The sequence below is a fragment of the Antedon bifida genome, chromosome 4 (assembly GCF_963402885.1).
Source record: "Antedon bifida chromosome 4, ecAntBifi1.1, whole genome shotgun sequence".
In the NCBI taxonomy this organism is placed as follows: Eukaryota; Metazoa; Echinodermata; class Crinoidea; order Comatulida; family Antedonidae; genus Antedon; species Antedon bifida.
Window position 1 is genome coordinate 27,173,549 of NC_136229.1, and position 20,811 is coordinate 27,194,359.

Consider the following 20,811-nt stretch of genomic DNA (forward strand, 5'->3'; position numbering starts at 1 on the left):
GACGTGTCTTAGTCCCTATTTAAAATTAAGTTATTTTAGTTTGTTGAGGGGGTAAATTGGGTCGACGTGTCTGTCTAACTACTTTTGGGAATTCGGCAAACATACCTTATATATACTTAATTCTGAAATAGGTGGACAAAATGCAAAGTTTTTTATCCGTTTCGGATACTACCCAGCTCTCCCTGATATTAAAGGTGATAAATTAGATTATTATTTCAATATTATATTATTATTATAATATAATATACAATTATATATAAGACACATTAATTATCTAACATTAAAGTTAGGCATTTGGATTTGTTGGTATTTAAGAAATACTATATAGGTGTAAACGTAAATACTATGTCTCAAATTGTAATAAATCGTAGATAAATGGTCAGCACTATAAGCAAAATCAGAAGGTGTTAGTTTTGACTTACTTCAAAGATTCGAGCGTAGTTATGACGAAAGCTGAAGATATGTATCAAAATTAACTATTATTATATGGAGACAAGGACGTGATACGCAAGGCTAATAAACTCAATATATATATACCCTAAAACGCCAGAAATTGATTTGTTTATTTTACAAGAAAACATTTGAATAAGCGTTCAGAAAGTGAGAACAATATCTGGAAATGCAGAGCAACAGAGGGCGTGCTATTCAATATTTCGATCACATTAACTCGAGATTTTTAAATCTCAAGTTCAAAAAAGCTTGTTAAAACAAGATTTTGTGAAAACAACTTGTCCATTCTAATCTTATATAGCTATAATGTAAACTAATTTCTGCCATGAATTATTTCATTCTAGAAAATAAATTCGCGTCCAGCCCAAATCGTAAATGTAAATGGGGTAGGCCTACAATACGTACTAGCACACTGCTAAAACTAAGAAGGAGGTGCTAGGCCTACAGTGTTGATGAATGCAGGGAAGAGTAAACAAAGGTAGTGAGTAACTCCAAGGGCATAACGCTTTAATTGCCTGTCATACCTTGCTGAAGAATATAGACCGTATGTGACGAAAATTCGAAATGTTAAACAAAAAACCAGCTTATTAACCAACTAACAACAATATCTTATTTAATGAAGCATCATGTTGACGGTTAGACGAGGTGAAGGGCTGAAGAAGATATGAATTGATTAATTAAACATATATGTCGTGAGCCACCTGTTTGAATCACATATTTCAATAGAAACACCGTTTTAAAAGGCACGATAAAAGAACGCTGTCAAGACGTGTCAGTTTCCCAGGTTGACGTATTAATTTAGTTAAGTGTTGGCGATGGAGACGCAGTCGTAAGAGTCAGGATAATGAGAGCGTGTCTTCATTGGCGAGATGTACGCGATTTCATTGGGCAGTGTTGACGCTATTGATTCAATCAGCGTAATTGACATTCGCAGGTGGATACCTGATATTGTTGCGTTGTAAATTATATATCACAGGTTTGTTTTCTGTTCATATCAGATTTACACATATCAAGTAAATGCTTGTCTTCTTTCATGTCATTTACCGACGTTACTTGTTTCTAAGCCGGCGGTAAACAGAATGGTTGACTCGGATAAAAACCGCTAATAAACGGTTGACGATGAATTCTGTAATTATTATTACATGTTGTCTAGTCTAATGTAAACGTGACCAATAAGCGTCGCACTTTCATTTTCAATAACCGACGCGTACAGTAGTATGCCTAATTGTTGTATATTATCTTATTATTGATGATAAAATCTGTCATGCTATATTTTAAAGTTTATGAAGTTCTTGACCATTTATGGCGCATCTAATCGCACTCGAGGCCTACTAGAGATACCTACACCAGATTGGAAAAGGCAGATTATTATATACCTCATTTAAAATCCATTGTGTGGTGGCACAAACTGCTTTGACATGAGCTTTATAGTATAGGCATGCTTTTTGTATCAATCAATTTAATGCTAGTTAGTCATATTCTGTTTACAAAATTAAGTCGATGGGTTTCGAACCAAGTACTGCATTTCACGAGCTAAACTCTACCAATCAGTCACAAAACACGTTTGATCTATAAATAATAATAATCTTGTGATCCTAAAATGAGGCGCCCTCTCTTGGATATTTAGAGAATTTTGAGGGAAAAACTCTATCCTCTGTAGAATTTGTTTAGCCTACCCTATCAAATGTCATGTTTGTATACCTTCTCTCCCCATCCTCACCACCTCCTTTGCCTAATTGCTAGATCGTCACTGTGACGTCATCTAAACTGTTAAGCGCCACCGTTTTATGTATACAAAATTGAATTAATGTCTGTACAATTACTGTTGTCAATTTTGCAATGATCACATTTCATTCTATGCATGATCTCATTATATTAGAGTCCGATTATTATTATAGAATGATCGCGAATTAACGACGCGCGAAAATAAAGTTATTAACAATGAATAGGTAATCAATTCATTTTATCACCAAAATTAACGGATTTAATTTGAATTTTTTATGAACGCGAAAATAAATGGTTTACATCGTAACTTATGTTGTTATTGGTGATCCGTCGATTAAGTGAAAAATTTCGACCAATCAGACTTCGTTATTGTCAATGCATCGAATAGAGACTGTGGATTGGTGAAGTTATAGAGCTGAGTAGTATTGTGTTCATATTAGCCAAGAAGATTGAAACGAAACGGACGGATTGCATTCTACGCTCACGACAAGCAATGAAACAACCGCTACCTAATTGAATAACTTGTAAGTATACGATCTTCTTCTTTGAAACATAGTTAATATCACAGTGTTGCTAGTACAGATTGCCTGATCCTGTTAAACCTAGGATGTAAGTAAATTTCTATTAAATTAACAACGGTACCTAAATGAAATAGAAGGAGACTACTACCAACCAGTATGTTGCATTGAATTAATATATAACTTAATTATACTGTACAGTCTCCATGTATTTGCTTTTATTTTAATGCTGTATTATAATTTATTTTAAACGTAAGATAGAAACTATAAACACTGATGCTGACAATATTTACGGTAAAAAATAGGGGTCGTCATCATTCAGATTGGGCATGTAAAACAGTTTTGTTACTGGCCCGAATAAAACATTATCAATAGTTAAAACATACGAAATTTCTGTGAAAATTTATCGGCCAAAAATCGGGCTAGTTAATGTCAGGAATCAAATCCTTCCATGGGTTTTATTGACCAGCGGACCTGTACTATATCACACATTTGGAGAAAATATGCGATTTTATAATTGCAGACTCAACTCAAATTTTCTGAAAATATTAAAACGTAAAATGAATGAAAACATTATTTATAATTTTGAGCACTCTTCCATTATTATATTAGTCATCATCAATTATTAAGCAATTGACAATATTGAAGTCCTACGGCTCCACGTAATTCTGAAAAACGGAATAGTTGAAGCCGACCGTGTTAGCCTACAGGTGTTTGTTGATTGTTCTAATTTCTTGACCATTTGTAGCACATGGCGTAGTTTTAATTATTGAATGCCAACATCTATGATGGAATACAGTTTACTACGTCGGTCGGTGTTCAAATTAGTACTGTTTTGTACGCGCGCGTTTAAACAAGGATGATAAAGTACGATTGTGTACGCGCGCGCTTAAACAATGATAAGATTTTGTACGCGCGCGTTTAAAATACGATGAAAATGTTTGATTCTGTACGCGCGCGTTTAGATGATGATTACAAAGTACATTTTTGTACGCGCGCGTTTAGACAATATTGACAAAGTACGATTTTGTACGCGCGCGTCATCTTAGCCGTCAATCAGGCCTTACAAAATATTTGGAAAGTTTCATTCTACTGTAAAATAACTTTTTAACTCAAAACAAACGATCAGTTTGGTTTTCGTGGTTTTTTTTCTGCCATTTAAAAAGTCATTTTTGATGTATCGTAATATTTGCTAGTAAGCGTGTCGTTTATTTTTATGTCATTGCGTTTGCGGCGTATCTTTAAAAATTACCTTCTTAAAATTGTTTTTAGGAAATGTTTCTCATTCTTTTTGACATTAGTGAATGTTCATGATTTCCAATATTTCAACATGAGGTAATTTAGTCTCATCATGTGACCCGTGTTTAAAATGTTTAAGGTCGTATGTATTTTCAGTAATAGTTTAAAACGTCATGTCGTAAATTTTCAAGAAATAATTTCATTTTTGGAATTCCGGTTTTGTGTAAGGATACAGATGCAGCCTTTTGGCAACATAATGTTTATTAATGTTATTCATAATTGCATAGATTGAATTATATATTATTCACGTTTTTGATAATATGACCGGAACAAAATGAGATTGCTGGAATCAATGAAACAATAACGAACCATAAAGAAAAGAAACAATTTCAATATTTCGACATCACCACGGATAGCTTTTAAAGTGTAGCTCCACTCATACTTTCTCAGCTTATATTATGTGTAAGCATGCTTAATTAACAGTGAATAAATAACAAAAACAGAGACGCCTGCAATATGCTAGGGTGTGGTTTATGGCCTACGATACAGCCGTCACATCTCGGTTGCGTTGCGCTTACGTCCCTGCGTTGCCTCCAATTTAGAACTAAGCTTAGGCCTACACAGTTTATGCCTATTCCTCAAAATGTTGGGGTTAGAATAATGGCCGATGATGCTTGTCATTGGTCAACTCGGTTGCGTTGTGCTTACGTCCCTGCGTTGCCTCCAATTTAGAACTAAGCTTAGGTAGGCCTAGACAGTTTACTCCTCAGAATGTTGGGGTTAGCTTAATGACCTGATGCTTGTCATTGGTCAACTCGGTTTCGTTGAGCTTACACCCTTTCGGTGCGTCCAAGTGGGAAGTCGTTTGTTTCTACTCACGTTTGAAATGACTGAACTATTAGGCCTATTGTACCCAATCATGATCACTTTAAGACAAACATGGCCCCCCCCCCCCCCCCCCCCCGGTCATTTCAGTCTGCAATGAGTGTTAATAATTTCACGGGGACTTTCCCCCAGGCAAGCCTCACTACTCTAAAATCCATTTGCTCTTGACTTGAAATGTGACCAACACAATTAGCGGCAGTTTCTTGATGTGTTCAGGCTATCTGGGTCTTAATTAAGGCCTACAAATAGCGACACGAATCGAAAAAAATGAGCCTTGTATCAAACCAAAAAAGAAGAAGAATAGAACAAATTAATATCAATAATAATAATAATTTCTATAAAAACATTTTTTATAACATTCAGAATATATTGTGTGTAAAGTTGATTTTGGGAGCCACTGGATCACAATGCTTTTATGTGGTGAGCCACTTGACAGTGATTTTTTTTTCTTTTTGTGGAAAAACCGTTGCATGTGGATTGTAAACTAATCGCGTTGTTCCAGGGAAGATCGAGTTAATTACTTACGTAATTTAACTCTTCCCTGGTTGTTCTTTTTGTATGTTATGTTATTATTAATTTTGTTCTTATCTGACAAAATAAATGAAATGAAATAAAAATGGTTATAATTATGGCATGAGGAAAGTGTAGCATGTGTGAACGATGCTGTACTTCGGAAAAAAAACCGCATGAAATAAAATAAATTTAAAATATATAATTATTACCTATAGGAGGCCTACTATCAGTGATGCAATCTCAAATTATAACCAATAACACAAACACGTGATTATTACGTAATTGTTAATGCACACGTGCGTACAATGTCTGTTCGTGGTACCACTGGCGAATTATGAAATTGGTTTGTCAATTAATTTGGAAGCAGTAGGCCTAAATACCATAAACAAGAAAACCAAATAAAAAACACGAGAGCCAGCGAACATTGACACGATAATGGAATAATTTGATTGCGAAAATTAGAGGTTACATACGTGAAAATAGAAGGATGACCGTGAAAATTATGGCATTTTATTGCCTTCAATTATAATGTTAGTAGTACTGTAGCATCTAACAGGGATGTATTCATATCCTAATGTAAGTGCATGTTGTCTATACATTATGCCGACTCAATCTTAATTGAGAACATTACGATTTGATTGTGATGGCCATTTGAGATTTCATCAGGAACACTAAAGTGGTATTATCCTTGAAGAAAATGATAGTGAATGTAATTAACAGAGCGTTAAACCTATTACTGGTGTCACAATATTAATAATGTAATTTCTTTATTGTTTTGGACGAAAAATACATTTTTTTGGTCTGTTAACCGAGGCCTAGGGTGATCATAAATCGAGGCGGGCCTCATTCATTGGCGTCTGAAATAACCATCATAGGTGAGCTGAGTGTTCACGGTGTATTTATTATTATTTTTTAACAAGAAAAAAAAGACCTTATACAATGTATACGGTTTATATTTTTTCTCTTAAAGTCTGCTCAAATGTAATACTAAATTACGTAAGAGAGAGAGAGAGAAGGGACCGCATCAATTTTAACAACCGGCCATGACCATTAAAAAGGATAAATTATTTTTTTCGCAAGTATTGGAAGGTGTTTATATTTTAAAATTGTGTCGAAACAAGACGAAAACCGCTTTCAACCAGTTTTTTTCAGGTTCTTGCCGTCAAAACTCGATATAAACAAGTTACAATAATAAAAATAGAAATATTATTAAATTAAACGACATGAATGTGCATGCCAAACATTGCTTAAAACGGTCCTTAATGAATAAGGATTATGTCGTCTGTGTATCGCGGAAGCCACAAAACGATTTTATATGAGAATAATTTGTAATATGGTATTAAATTTTGTTTTTGTAGACTTGAAGATGAAAAGCATAATTTTTATCCTCTTACTTTTCCTATTTTTATTAGCCTAATAAGTAAACCAGGAAGCCTTTGATAAACATGTAAAGTTGTATATCGTAACAGTCATTTGATCTTATGTCTGGCTGCGACAAATACCAACAGTACTGTACTATGTAGGCCTACATATTCTCCGCGGCGCGTGGTGTAAAAGGCGCGCGCGCGTGGAACTGATCGTGTCGCAGCTACATATAAACCCTTTGATATCCGGAGCACTGTTGTAAGATTACCTTGATAGGCCTATAGATATGGCAAATTTCACAATGGAGGAGGTACATTCCTAAATGCAAATTGTTTTAACCATAACCTATAATGCAATATTTAATTTTATCAATAGTATACCGAATCTCAATTCGTAATACTGAATGTAAATCTGTATACCGTTTAAGGTTCTGTAACATACATTTTCTCTGTATACTTAATTGTTTTATCATATTTATCACAATACCAACATGTTTTCTATAATCTATTACCTATTGACCTCAGGCTGTGTAATATCATTTAAATATCCAGTGTTCATCATTATGTGCAAATAAACTGTAACACGTGACGAATGTGGGACGATGTATCATAAAATGTTCCTAAATATTGAACAAATTAAGATAATGGGATGGGCGTAGTCCCGTCACGCTTCATTTAGTACCTTATGAATATTCAAAGAATTTTTTTTTTGGCCTTCAGTTCAAAACCGATCGGCTTTATTGGATGCTTTTTGATAGTTGAGGAAGATTATTTAGAGGGGTTATGGGATATCCACCCGATTATGCAGCCGTCACTAAATAGAGTCTAACTGACTATCGCAAGTCATCTAGATACAAGTCTGGCTGTATTAAATACCTTTAACACACGATATCTCTGTCATAGTTTCACAGACAATGTATAATATGATTTGTGTATTCAGGATACCCAATATTCACCGGGAACCAGACATTTTGATAGCCTACTAGTGACAGCTGGATGGGATATCAGCTATCCTGCAATCTTTATGATTTCCAGAGGATTTTACGCGCTACAGCCGACATTAGTGTGTTCATAAATATAGTTTATTCATTCATTCATCTTTTATTTCGGAAAAAAACATTCTCCATAGCTCAATAACAAATTAGCGTACATTATTTAACAGCCTATAGCAAATTCCCACAGGTTCTTTCGACTGATCGGGCACCGCATAGAGTAATGAATGATCGGAGGAGGATTGTTAGTTCAAGTCACTTTTTTTTGTTACGTGGAAATAGTGAGAGAGTTTGCCTGACATTTGTGGAAACACGAAATTGTATAAGGTTTGGAAATTCTCTCTGTTTTTAAGTATCATACCGTCATGAGCTTTTAATGGCCATTTAAATGCCCGGATGTAGAAAGAGCGGACGCAGATTATTAGACTTATGAATGTTATGATGACCTAGATATTAACTCTAATTAAACAATTAGAAGAACAATATTTTAAACTTTGCCCCGTCAAAAGGCAGTAACACCATATGCGTGGTAAATATTGAATCATCTCCTTATACGAAATTTACAATATTGTAGTGAATTATCGGATTCTGTAAAAACATGAACTCGAGTTATATAATTACGTATTGTTTTGCTATTACCTGCATGACGTAAAACAGACCATTTATTATATGATTAATCGGTATCTCCCACACAATAAAAACCCTTATTAGCAGACGGCACTGCTATGTAGACATAATTTAAAAAGGATTAATATGATAATCAGTATGAATTTATTACATTTTTAATAAACCAAATTGAATGTCTTCAAATCTTGTTTGTAAGCCAAGTCAGCATTCACTTTAAAAAAAAAATATTACTTTGTTTTCCTTTAACATTGCCGCGCGTGTAATAGGCCTATGCGAGGACCGTCTGTTATAGTCTACTCAGTGGCATAACGGCTATGATCGCTCACTGGCTAAACCCAGGGAGCCCCGGAGCTTATGTGCCCCTGAGCAGTGACCAGAGGTAAAACGGGCATTAAAATATGTCGAAAAAGGCTAAAAACTCCCGAGCCCTCCAGTAAACCAGGGGCCCAGGCCTCTGCGTTACGTCACTGAGTCTACTACCAATACATGTTGTGTGTACAGTAGAATCTCTCCTTTGGGACACTCCTACGTTAAGGGGGAATGTGTTTAAAGATTATTTGAACTATTATATTTAATTTCTAAACACAGAAAGAATAAGTAAATGTAACCACCCGATTCCCAGTGCTGTATATCCAGTTATTATTTAAATATTTTTATAATTCGCATTTTCGATTATTCAGTCCGTCGGTTTGTTGGTCCTTCGGTCAGTCACTACCATATAGTTATCAATAGGATTGTTTTTCGATTTTTACGAGTTTCATTGTTGTATGAAAAATTCACGTTCTTCCTATTAACATTTGCCTTTAACGTGCATGGCGACACGTTTAAACGTGCCGTACACAAATTACGGAGTGTTGAACACTATCGAATAATGTCACTAACGTGTGCTCGCTTAGCACAAATGAAACAATTATTATTATTCTTCCCAGATAATATAATTTTAATTAAAACCTAATTGACTTTTCAACCTTTGTGTTTACATTTTAATCTTTTTATAGCCTGGAATATTTACTGAATACACGCATGTTTACAATTAAGACCTGCACATAAAAATGTCTTACTACAGGTCCCATACTTGTGGCAGACCAACGCGTTTAAGTCCAAATCCTTTATAACTCCATTGCTCATTACTCGCGGAAATGTCCTCAAGTGCACTTTTCCTGCATAAATGTTTCATAATATTTTAGTATATAACGTTCTCACACGTCGTGCCACTACGCACAGGAATTAACTATGGTTCGACCTAGACAAAATTAGAACAGAATTTATTTTTGTTGTAGGCACTTCCTAAGACCCAGCTGGACAACATAGCAAAAATTTGAAACAAAAAGGAAGATGAAGAAAAATAATTTGCATATAATAAAATTGCCGTTTTCTCTCAATTTGGAAAATATTGTGTTCAACCAGTCATTAAAATACATAACTAGAGATGTTTAAAAAATAAAGTTTTAAAAATTCAAGATGGTAAACATACTTCAAAATGGCTGCCATTTTTCTCAAATGAATTAAAAGTTTGGAAAAGATGTACATTTCTTAAACCTTTATTAGAATAAAACAAAACTTATACGAACTATTTAGGCATACCAAAAGATTATGACTCGACATAACATCAGTTTTGCAGTCACATTGCATAACCTTTATATTAGAAGAGAATGTTTTCTTAGTACTATTATTATTCTAGACCTATACTTTATTTCCTTATATATGCATAAAAATACACTCATCCGAGCTTGTTTCATTTTTCTTTTAAAAGAACCAATTAAGCCGCGCATATTTTTTTCTGCAAATTATTTATAACAAAAATAAATACAATTTAAAACTTCCTTATATAAAGCTGTAAAAACAAATATTATTTGGAGCATAATTTTGTTTGATTTATTTCATCTAACATTACCACACTTCCGCCTTGTTTGTACAAAAAAAACAACCTTATTGTACTTTTTAGAACTTCTTTTATGTTATGAATATTGTTACCAGAAAACAATGTGTTTTGTATAATTTAAGATAAAATAAAAACCAGCACCACAAGTTGTTTGTTTTATAATTATGTGCAGCTGTATTGCAAGAATCACTCACAACTAGATACCAGTAATTATACAAGATGAACTTATTTTAAAAAACAACTGTCGCGACACATTTCATTTTTTTCATTTTACGCTAATAGACATTCATTATTCCCAGCGTTTTAATGTAGCACTAAAGAGCAGAATTATTTTTATTCATAAATTACAAGATTATATAGGCCACTCCTTGGTAAATTCTAGGAGGGGATTTGACCCTTCGGCCAACAACAAGCAGAGTCTGTAGGCCTAATCACTGCCCGGTCCATTGGTCAGTTAAAAAATCGTGTATATAGTGTTTAAGAATGAACTGTTCAAACTGAAGCTTGGTTCACCCTCCTTGTACACAACGCACGGACGTAAGAATTTGACCAATCACTACGAGATGGATCGTCCGAACTGTCGCTTGTGATTGGTTAACTTGGTTACGTAGCAATAAGTAGATATCAAACTTAATTCCTTTCTTCAGATTGGCTGAACGAATAGAGCCCTCGCTTCGAAACCCATCGACTTTGGCGTGTTTAGAGCGATTATTTAGATAAGAGGGTTTGGTTCAATCATAATAATATACTTAATCTTGCTGCAATCTCTCTAATTTTCAGAGCAGTTGTTAGATCGCATTGGTCCTTGTAGTTTAACCCTCGAAGAGGTGACAATGTTTGCATTCCAGTTTACCACCAGTTGACACAATCAATACATCAACAGAAAAACGGAAATTGATTGCAAAATAAACGGTTCTCTGCATGCCTTTTCAAGCATGGTTTACTGTAATGTTTGCAAATTAACTAATATATTTCACACATCTGTAAAAATTGTATTTCCTTTGACCCAATTCAATATTGTTCTAAACTTATTGTAGTAGTAGCCTACATCAACTGCAGGTGACTGTGTATAAAGTGGTTAGGGTGATGAATAGAGGGCGGACACGTCACTTAATGAAACCGGACTTATGCCTGTAAGACGTTTAACATGTATTAACTGCTACCGGGCTCGAACGCTGCGCTTCTGAAAGCTGGGAAACAAACAAAAAAGTGAATTAATAAAGAATGTTGTTCGTTTTCCCAAGAGAAGAACCTCTATTTGCGACCCAGCGTATTACTTGGCAAAATGTATACACTTAAAGCAAGCGTTTGTTAGTATGTTACTTATTGTAACTGCTTTCACGATAACGTTCTGATTTTTCTGAAATTAAATAGCTATATACCTATAGACCATGTCTATGGATTTTTAAGAAAATCGATACATTGATGACGTCACAAAAGCTTATTAAAATCTCGAGTTATGTGTATCTTCAATGGAGATCGCAAGAAAAAGCACGCCCTCTGTCGGGCTCAGGCATTTCGCTCAGTTTCTGAGCGCTTTTAATAATGTTTCAACGAAACTTAAAGTTGTGATTGCGCCATCTGATCGACGAATCATGGCAACCACAGTCAACTTCAACATAGTAACAACGTGAAATACTCCCCTGTATTGAATCTCTTTAAGCGTTTATGTTCACTGAACGAGATCAAGCTAAATGACTCCTCGTTCTCCATTTTGTTAAAATGACTGTGAATTACTCGGTTAATGCTTGAAATCGAATAGATGTATGTTTTATCGGCTAAACATTAAATCAGTTGTTCTGCTATAGAATCGTTAACGGTACGATTACTCTTTGATGTCATTCATTAGTATTTTTGTAACGATCGTAGTTAGGTCCGATATCATTTTACCGTCGTAGCTGGGGGTACGATAATGTGTTTCTGTAGGCCTAATTGTGTGCTACTACAATACACAGTTACCCGAGCCTCTGAAACCACTATGATAGATGAAAGTGATACTTTCTATATTTACACAGATTCTTTCATTTCAGAAGGAGTTTAAACACTTCCTCCTGTGTCAGCTAGTCATTAACCAACCACAACCAGCCTTGCCACTTTTACACTTCAAATTGTAAATCATCCTCACTATATACATTGGTTAATAGTAATTAATTTAATTAACATAATGCGTTTCACAATGCTAAGAGTTTCATTGTTTCTTGACATTTCTTGACATCTTAACTTAAAATAAGGCTCTGTCTGCACTATCAATCTAGTTTGACAAAAAATGTGCCCAAATATGGTTGTGATATGCTCAAATATGGTAGTGATATGACATCATCATGTTCATATACGAGCACATCACATTTTGTTGCCATACAACGTTTGATGGACAGGGCATAACATATAGGCATATCTCATTAAAGCCCACCCGTAAACGTCATGTTTCTTGCAGCGTCAATTAAAGACACGCATTATTGATTGGACATTATTATCTTTGTGTAGTTTTTTTGGTTCGACTTCAATCTAGATTTGAAAGAATTCGGTAGAAGTTTACGATTCACAGTCCAAGAAATTGAATATGTTACTACAGTAATAATCAAGCTCCAACGATAAATCTTATTGGACGTAACAACTGGGCATAAACGTCTAAATAACAACCTTTAGTCACGTTGCGCCACTAGACAATAGCTGTCGAGTCGAAAAGTCATTCTGCATACGTTTGGAAAACGTATAGACATTCATAGAATGACTTTTAAACTCAAAAGCTGCGCATTCGTTCACTGAACACACACGGCGACGGAGACGACAAAGTCAAGTAAAAGTAAGTAAATACTAAGCAATGAGAAACGTAAAGCAAGATATAAGACATATCATTCGAATAGCATCACTTAATTCAAGATGATAAACGGAAGATAGATAATACTGTTCGCTGAGCCTACACGACGCAGGCCTACACAGCAGACGACATAAGTCGACGCTCTGAATTGAATCAAGTAAAAAAGTAAATATTTTGCGATGAGAAACATCATCGAGCAAGATATAAGGACGATCACCGTTCACATAGCAGCACTTAATCCAAGTGCCTATCTATTAATAGATGAAAGATCGTGTTTCCGTTTTAGCTGGGTCTATTTCAGCTTTACTAATGGTTACTACGATTTTCTCATTTACAACCAAAGAGGAAACATAATGGATGATGTGTATTATTACGAACTCAATCTTGTACTTGCATTAACCTTTGTACTTGTATGATAGTTCTCAGTGTTCTCGATTCCTAAGTGATGTATGTTATTGGTTAGATAGACAGCCTATTATCCACCAATGTATCTCGGCAAATGACGTAATTCGAACAGTCACCAGGAAAATTCCTAAATACAGCGTTAAATATAACATTGTGACGTGTCTTATTGGTTAGTATAAGATAGACAGCCTAGTATCCAATGTATCGCGGCAAATGACGTAATTCGAACAGTCATTAGGCAAATTCCTAAATACAGCGTTAAATATAACATTGTGACGTGTCTTATTGGTTAGTATAAGATAGACAGCCTATTATCCACCAATGTATCGCAGCAAATGACGTAATTCGAACAGTCATCAGGCAAATTCTTAAATACAGCGTCAAATATAACATTGTGATTGGTTAGTATAAGATAGACAGCCTAGTATATCCAATGTATCTCGGCAAAATGAAGTAATTTGAACAGTAAACAAGGAAAATCCCTAAATACAGCGTCACATATAATATATGATGTGTGTTATGGTTAGTATAAGACAGACAGCCTAGTATCCAATGTATCTCGACAAATGACGTAATTTGAACAGTAGACCAGGAAAATTCCTAAATACAGGAATGGAGTGAGTTGTGGCTTGGTGGTCATGATGCTTGGCTACCACTCCTAGGGTCCTGGGTTCAAGCCCCGTCACATGTCAGGACTTTTTCTAAGGACAAAATTACAAACCCACTCCCAAAGATGATGATGATCAGCAATTGCTGAATGGATCACCCTCATTAAAAAGCACAACGCCACGTGTAACATCGCTTTTACATTGAGCAGTATTTGCAAAAAAAAATCCGAACTTTGATTTAAAAGTTGTAAACGTTATCGTGCGAAAAAAACAACTTGTAAACAACAAGACATAGGCCTACCTGCAGCATTATTTGCAAGTAAAAATAATAATCAGATTAAATACATACGAAATTATTAGAAACATGTTTAGATATGAAACATGTTTAGGTTCTAAACACATTCTCAACAATGTAGTCTGTATCCAACTCAACACAGCAGTGACGTGTTGATTGTTAAACATGTGGAGCAATATAAAGACACGTTTAGGTTTTTAACGTGTTTAATTTGCCATGTGTGGAGCAACGCAACGCCAAACACGTACCTAAACATGTTGACTGCTAAAAATGTGTAGAAATTGAACATAATAGTGGCATGTTGACTGCTAAACGAGTGGAGGAAAGCAACATGTAGCTATAAACACGTTTAGGTTTTAAACACGCTAAACATTTAACTACGTGTTTAAAAGCTCCACCCTGTCTTTACAGTGTATTTATACCATTAGCGTGATATGTACCGCACAGTGAACCATTAATATGTAAATGAAACAAGTTCGTTAATGAGAATCAGAAAAAAAAATCCTATATTATCGATGTTTAGTATTAAAATATTTTATTTCAATATAACTCATGTGTTACCTTACGATACCTTTGCAACTTATGTTTTTAGTCGCGTGCAACGTGACTCTACAGCTCACTATGTCGGTCGGATAGTTGGTCGGTCGGTCGGTCGGTAAACACTAACTCAAATTTGAGCACGCGACTGCAGCCATGTATATGGCCTTGTTTAATAGTATACCAGGCACATTCCAAAATACAGCGGGACATAATGACGTGCGTTATTGGTTAGTAGATAGACAGCCTATTATCCAATGTATCTCGGAAAATTCGTAAATACAGCGTCACATGTAGGCCTAACATAATTAGTGTAGCCTATTCGTGTAGACAGCATGCCTTATTGGACAATAAACACATTTATATAATGATGTGATTATTATGATGGTTTTTTTTCACAATATGTGCCCATATGGAAACCATGATGTCATATCACTACCATATTTTGGCATATATCACTACCATATTTGGGCACATTTTTTCAAACTTTGAAGAACTTTGTAGAAAGAGCTTTAAATAACAACATCAGTTGAAAAGGTACGTGTGTAAATGAATTGAGAAGTGTGTAAATGAGATTGACTGTTGTGTCACCATGACTTTCCTTCCTAAATAATGAGCTTATGAAATGACGATTAGATGTGCCAAATGGCACACATCAACATCATAATAGTTAGAGAGAAACTGTTAACAAGTACTTGACGACTTAATTATCATCCCATCCATTCGAATATAAAAATAACACTTTTTAAATTCATGCAAAATGAATATTATTAGCTAAACTTTGTGTTATAGTGAACTATTGATAGCTGAAGTGCGTATAGTAGATTTTACTAAAACAAATTAACGGTTTATCGCAAATTGCATGCGCGACGCATGATGGGAGGGTTTGGGAGCAAACGTCACGACGCGCACGTACGTGATTTGTTGTTTGTACGTACGCGTGGTTTTCCTCCCATCATGCATTGTGCAATGACGTTCCTCGCGAAATCAATTATTTGATCTTATGGGTCAGAAAATGTATTTGAAAAAAATTTTACATAACATTAATATTATTTGGACAATAGACATAAACAGGTTAACATTTCTAATCTGTAAATTCAAAATACTGATAACTTAAGCAGGTAATATTACACTCATTTAGCATTTCAATGTTTGTTCATGTCCTCTCCGCCGTCGTGTTGCGTTTGCCTCTAGGCCCAGGTTGGTTGAATATGTCACGTAATAGCATATGTTTTGATTTATCATGATCTAGCTTTGTAATATAACAGCTCTCTATAGATCTGGAATATTGACATTGAAACTCAATGTGCAACAATATCTTTACTGAAACCGATGACACTATTGATTCAAACCGATCGATGATTTCCCCAGATAACAGTAAAAAACAGATATTAATTTCTTATCCTATATATGTTGAACTATATTTTCAAATTCTATAGCCGATTCTCACTCCTGTTTATATAATTTGTACAGTATCATAGACAAATTCAATGATACATTGTCACATACGTATCACACGTCAGTATAATGACATATAGCGTATTACCTAACCCTAACCTAAACATAATACAGGCATCAAATGTTATGTGACACCGTATTTTACAGAACTTGTCTCTGGTACAGGACATAAAACGCCGGACATTGTATTCATACAACATAGAGAATCTGATGCATTTACATTGTTTTCTCATTCTCACAGATGTCCTCATCTTTATCGTTTCTAAATTAATTAATCAATTAATATTCAGTATATCACCGGGCGTTTAATAATTTGTAGTCTGTGCTTAATAATTTATATCGTCGACGCTGAGTGTGTTCAAGAGTCGCTATCTAATCGAATTTGAACAAATAAAAGCTCAAGTTGTCTAATAGTTAGGACGTCTCCATACCAAGTAGAAGGTTCCAGGTTCGAATCTTGGTTGTAACGGCTTTATATTATTTCTCCAATATTTCCTCATATTTATCGTTCCAAATTAATTAATTGGTGTAGGCGTATGTATTAGTCTGGGTTCCAGACGGAGTTTTGACATTAATATTAGTAAAAAGATAAATATTTTGGCACATATGACGTTTCATACGTATACTATTTGAGTTTGTATTTCAGGCCCGATTTCAGGTTCAGACAAACATCGAAAAGCTTCGAAATAACTACAGACTTGGGGCAAGTCTAGCCTATGTATTAATGAAAGGGAGTAATTTAACTAAATCATCGTTTTGGATGAAAAACCAAAAACTAGCTGACCATCTTTATCGCAAACATTCTTATTATTTTAAATACATCATACATCATTGATGGTGATTGTACGTTACGGATACAGATACAGATTCAAAGATTGAGTAGTCTAGGTATTGTAGGCCTATCAATCAATCTATTAAATAAATGTGATCAACCCATTGTGCTATTAAATTGGTTATACAGATGGAGATGATCTCCCTCGATAATAAGCTTCATGCTTTTTACATTATTTCATGTTCATTATCAAAATTATCATTACGGTATTATCAAAATTATCATTACAGTGTTATCAAAATTATCATTACGGTATTATCAAAATTATCATTACGGTATTATCAAAATTATCATTACGGTATTATCAAAATTATCATTACGGTGTAATCAAAATTATCATTACGCTATTATCAAAATTATCATCGCGGTATTATCAAAATTATCATCGCGGTATTATCCATATTATCATTACGGTATTATCAAAATTATCATTACGGTATTATCAGAATAATCAATTACGGTTTTATCAAAATATTATCAATGTTCTTCATTTTAGAAGTTTTTTTTATCTTTTGTGGTTCATCACATTCATTCAATGTTTTATTACATAAACATTTTCTACCTTTTTTCATTATTTTCTGTTTTTCCCTCATTGATATCATAATTTTAAGCTTTAGTTATCATACCATTGGTAAAAATTACCATTCATTTAGTATTTTTGTTTTCTGAATTACTAAAATTTTATACAAAGTATTTATCTTAACATTCTTTTTTTTTTAAATCCTCTATTTACAATAAACAATTATATATTAATTAAAATACTTAACTTCATACATCATTTTGAAAGTTAATATTATCCGCATTGCTCTCATCAACTTTTGGCTGAGTCGCCAAAGGTTACGACCAAATACGAAAAACTCACATAAATCATCGGATGGATTTAAAAAGTAACATTAAACAACTCTTCTTGTAATAAATATTGATACAAAATCGCCATTTCATTTTTACTGCATGGCTTCATATGTCATAGAAAGCCATTGGCGCATTGAGTCACCTTGCTCAACATGTATTTGCAGTTTTCGAAGGGCTATTAGTAACAATTACCGAATATGTTATATTTTTAGTAGAATTACCAAATCGTTATGTCGTAATACCTCATAATTACGACGTACGTAGTTCGTAAATTTAGCATCTTAGTGGTTACTCTTAATGGTTTTACGTGTTTGATCAGTAAATACGAACGCCGCAATGATAACATAACACCAATTCAAAATCTTAAATGTTTTAAAAAAATTAAGTACTGTAGATTTTAATTAAGATGTGTCTTATTTTTGACTTATTTTCTTGTAATTACAACTTAAGCGTAATTATTAACGGTTATTAATTGATATGACTTAACTTTCCTAATGACGGCATACAGAGCGTAATTACGGTAATGGCGACATGAAAAGCGGTAATTATACCTTATCTTACCGTTAATTACGCCGCTTATCTTGTCCAAATGAAACAAAACAAACAAAGCCTAAAATTACGACTTATCTTGCCGTAACCACGACGTACAAAACGTAATTACGACTTACTTTGCCGTAATTCCGTCGGCATATAAAACTTAACTACGACTTATCTTGCCGTATTGCCTTCGACATACAACGTAATTACGACTTATTTTGTCGTAACCCCAACTTACGAAGCGTAATTACGACGTATCTTATCGGAATGACACAGAGCCTATATACGTATATGATTTATCTTACCTTAACGACAACACACAATGCGGAAAATATGATGCTTTATACCGCAATTCGTCATCACTATTACGAATGGTACAATTATCAGAGTGTGTATGCCTATCATCTGACCAATAATAGTAATTACTATTTTGTATCATAATTATGTTGTATATTATCCTGTATATATAATCATGAAGGTCTAAATTGATTTATTTTATACCTCAAAGATATAACTGGGTTTGTGGTGACCGGATGTTCTTATTTATTCTTTTACAATATCTTATTGATTGATTATCTCTTTCATTAATGAATCGTCTTTCGCGAATGAAGAAAAAAAAATAAGGAAAACTCATTTTGAATGAGGCGTGACGCGTCGTGAAAGATCGCGGTATCCATTGTGGTCGCGTTAAGGCCAATTTACACAGACAAGCGGTAACGGTAAGCGGAAAACCGCGTAGCTTGTCCCACGTAGAATCTGTATCTACCCTGAGCGGAAACCGCCCGTCCGCTCCACGTTGTGTGTACATAGTCATAAGGAATATGGTTGTTAGTCTAGTGTGACCGTGTATTCAAATGAGGCAAAATGTGACCGAGGAAGAATAACTAACCCGAATAACATACTGTAGATTCTATATGTTTATTGCCGTTACCGCTCGTCTGTGTAAATTGGCCTTAAGTCACTGACAAGAATGATAAAACTCAGTTTATACAAATTGTTGCGCAGTGCATGTTTTGAATTATTTGTATTTATACATGATTTGATTTAAATTGCTGACCAAATGACCACATTCAGAACGGCGTTAATTTCAAGAGACTATAGGGAGCATTTATCCAGTATCGGCTCATCTGATCTACCATTAGGTCATTCGTCCAATACATCAATAGTTATGGATTATTATTGATAGATATTCAAATCCGTTATAAAACGTAGTACAAGTGTTACGTTTACGCCTCAAGGCACCTCAACTATTATACAGATATTGCCTGCTTAGACGTAAGAGAATAATATTTTTCTCAAGCGACAAACACAGAAAAAATGTACGTGGAGGTCTATCAGCCGTTATAATATAATACCTAATCGGTTTACGAACCATTACTGTTTTAGTATACTGCCGACAAGTAAATACAATAAAGGCCACAATTCAGTTAATTAATTACTGATTCGCCGAAAAGCAACAATACATATTTTAATATGATACGCATAATACTACTTACTAATTCAGTTTTGCAAATTGTATATACAAGGGCAGGAATAATAATAGATTAAGATTTGTACTTTTATTATCATTGATGATGAGATTGTAAAGCAATCAATGTTCATGATTATATTAAATTAATGTTGGTTTGATTAGTGTCCAGAAGTGAATAAGCACATATTACAAAATTAATTATTGCCTCGCGTGTAGACAGTAAAATTGCATTCAGGCTTATGTTTATCATTTTAAAGTAGGCCTATAGAGACTGTATTTTGAAATGGTATGGTACGCCGGCATGCTATGCCGAGTAGGTTTTCTTGTCACTCAACAGCATAGAAAAAAAGGACATTATTTAGACAGTAAAATTGCATTCAAGCTTATGTTTATCATTTTAAAGTATAGAGACTGTATATTGGAATGGTATGGTACGCCGGCATGCTATGGTACGCCGGCATGCTATGCCGAGTAGGTTTTCTTGTCACTCAACAGTATAGAAAAAAAGTACATTATTTAGACAGTAAAATTGCATTCAGGCTTATTTTTATCATTTAAAAGTATAGAGACTGTATATTGAAATGGTATGGTACGCCGGCATGCTATGGTACGCCGGCATGCTATGCCGAGTAGGTTTTCATGTCACTCAACAGTATAGAAAAAAAGGACATTGCTTACGTTAATAAAAGTAAATTATATTCATAGTGTATTCTTTATATGCACACAATACAAATAAAGTAATACGGTATATTGGAATTTAAATTAGATATAAAAATTACTGTGCCAGAATAATACAAATAAGC

General features: G+C 34.3%; 1 protein-coding gene across 1 annotated transcript in view; it reads left to right on the top strand.

The window, feature by feature from the left end:
• Nucleotides 1-2,619: 2,619 nt before the first annotated feature.
• LOC144839853 (bombesin receptor subtype-3-like) overlaps nt 2,620-20,811 on the top strand; it is a 37,507-nt gene continuing 19,315 nt past the window's right edge. Inside the window, exon 1 of the mRNA XM_078695415.1 lies at nt 2,620-2,699. The gene's annotated coding sequence lies outside the window, so the exon portion shown is untranslated. The remainder of the gene's footprint in view (nt 2,700-20,811) is intronic.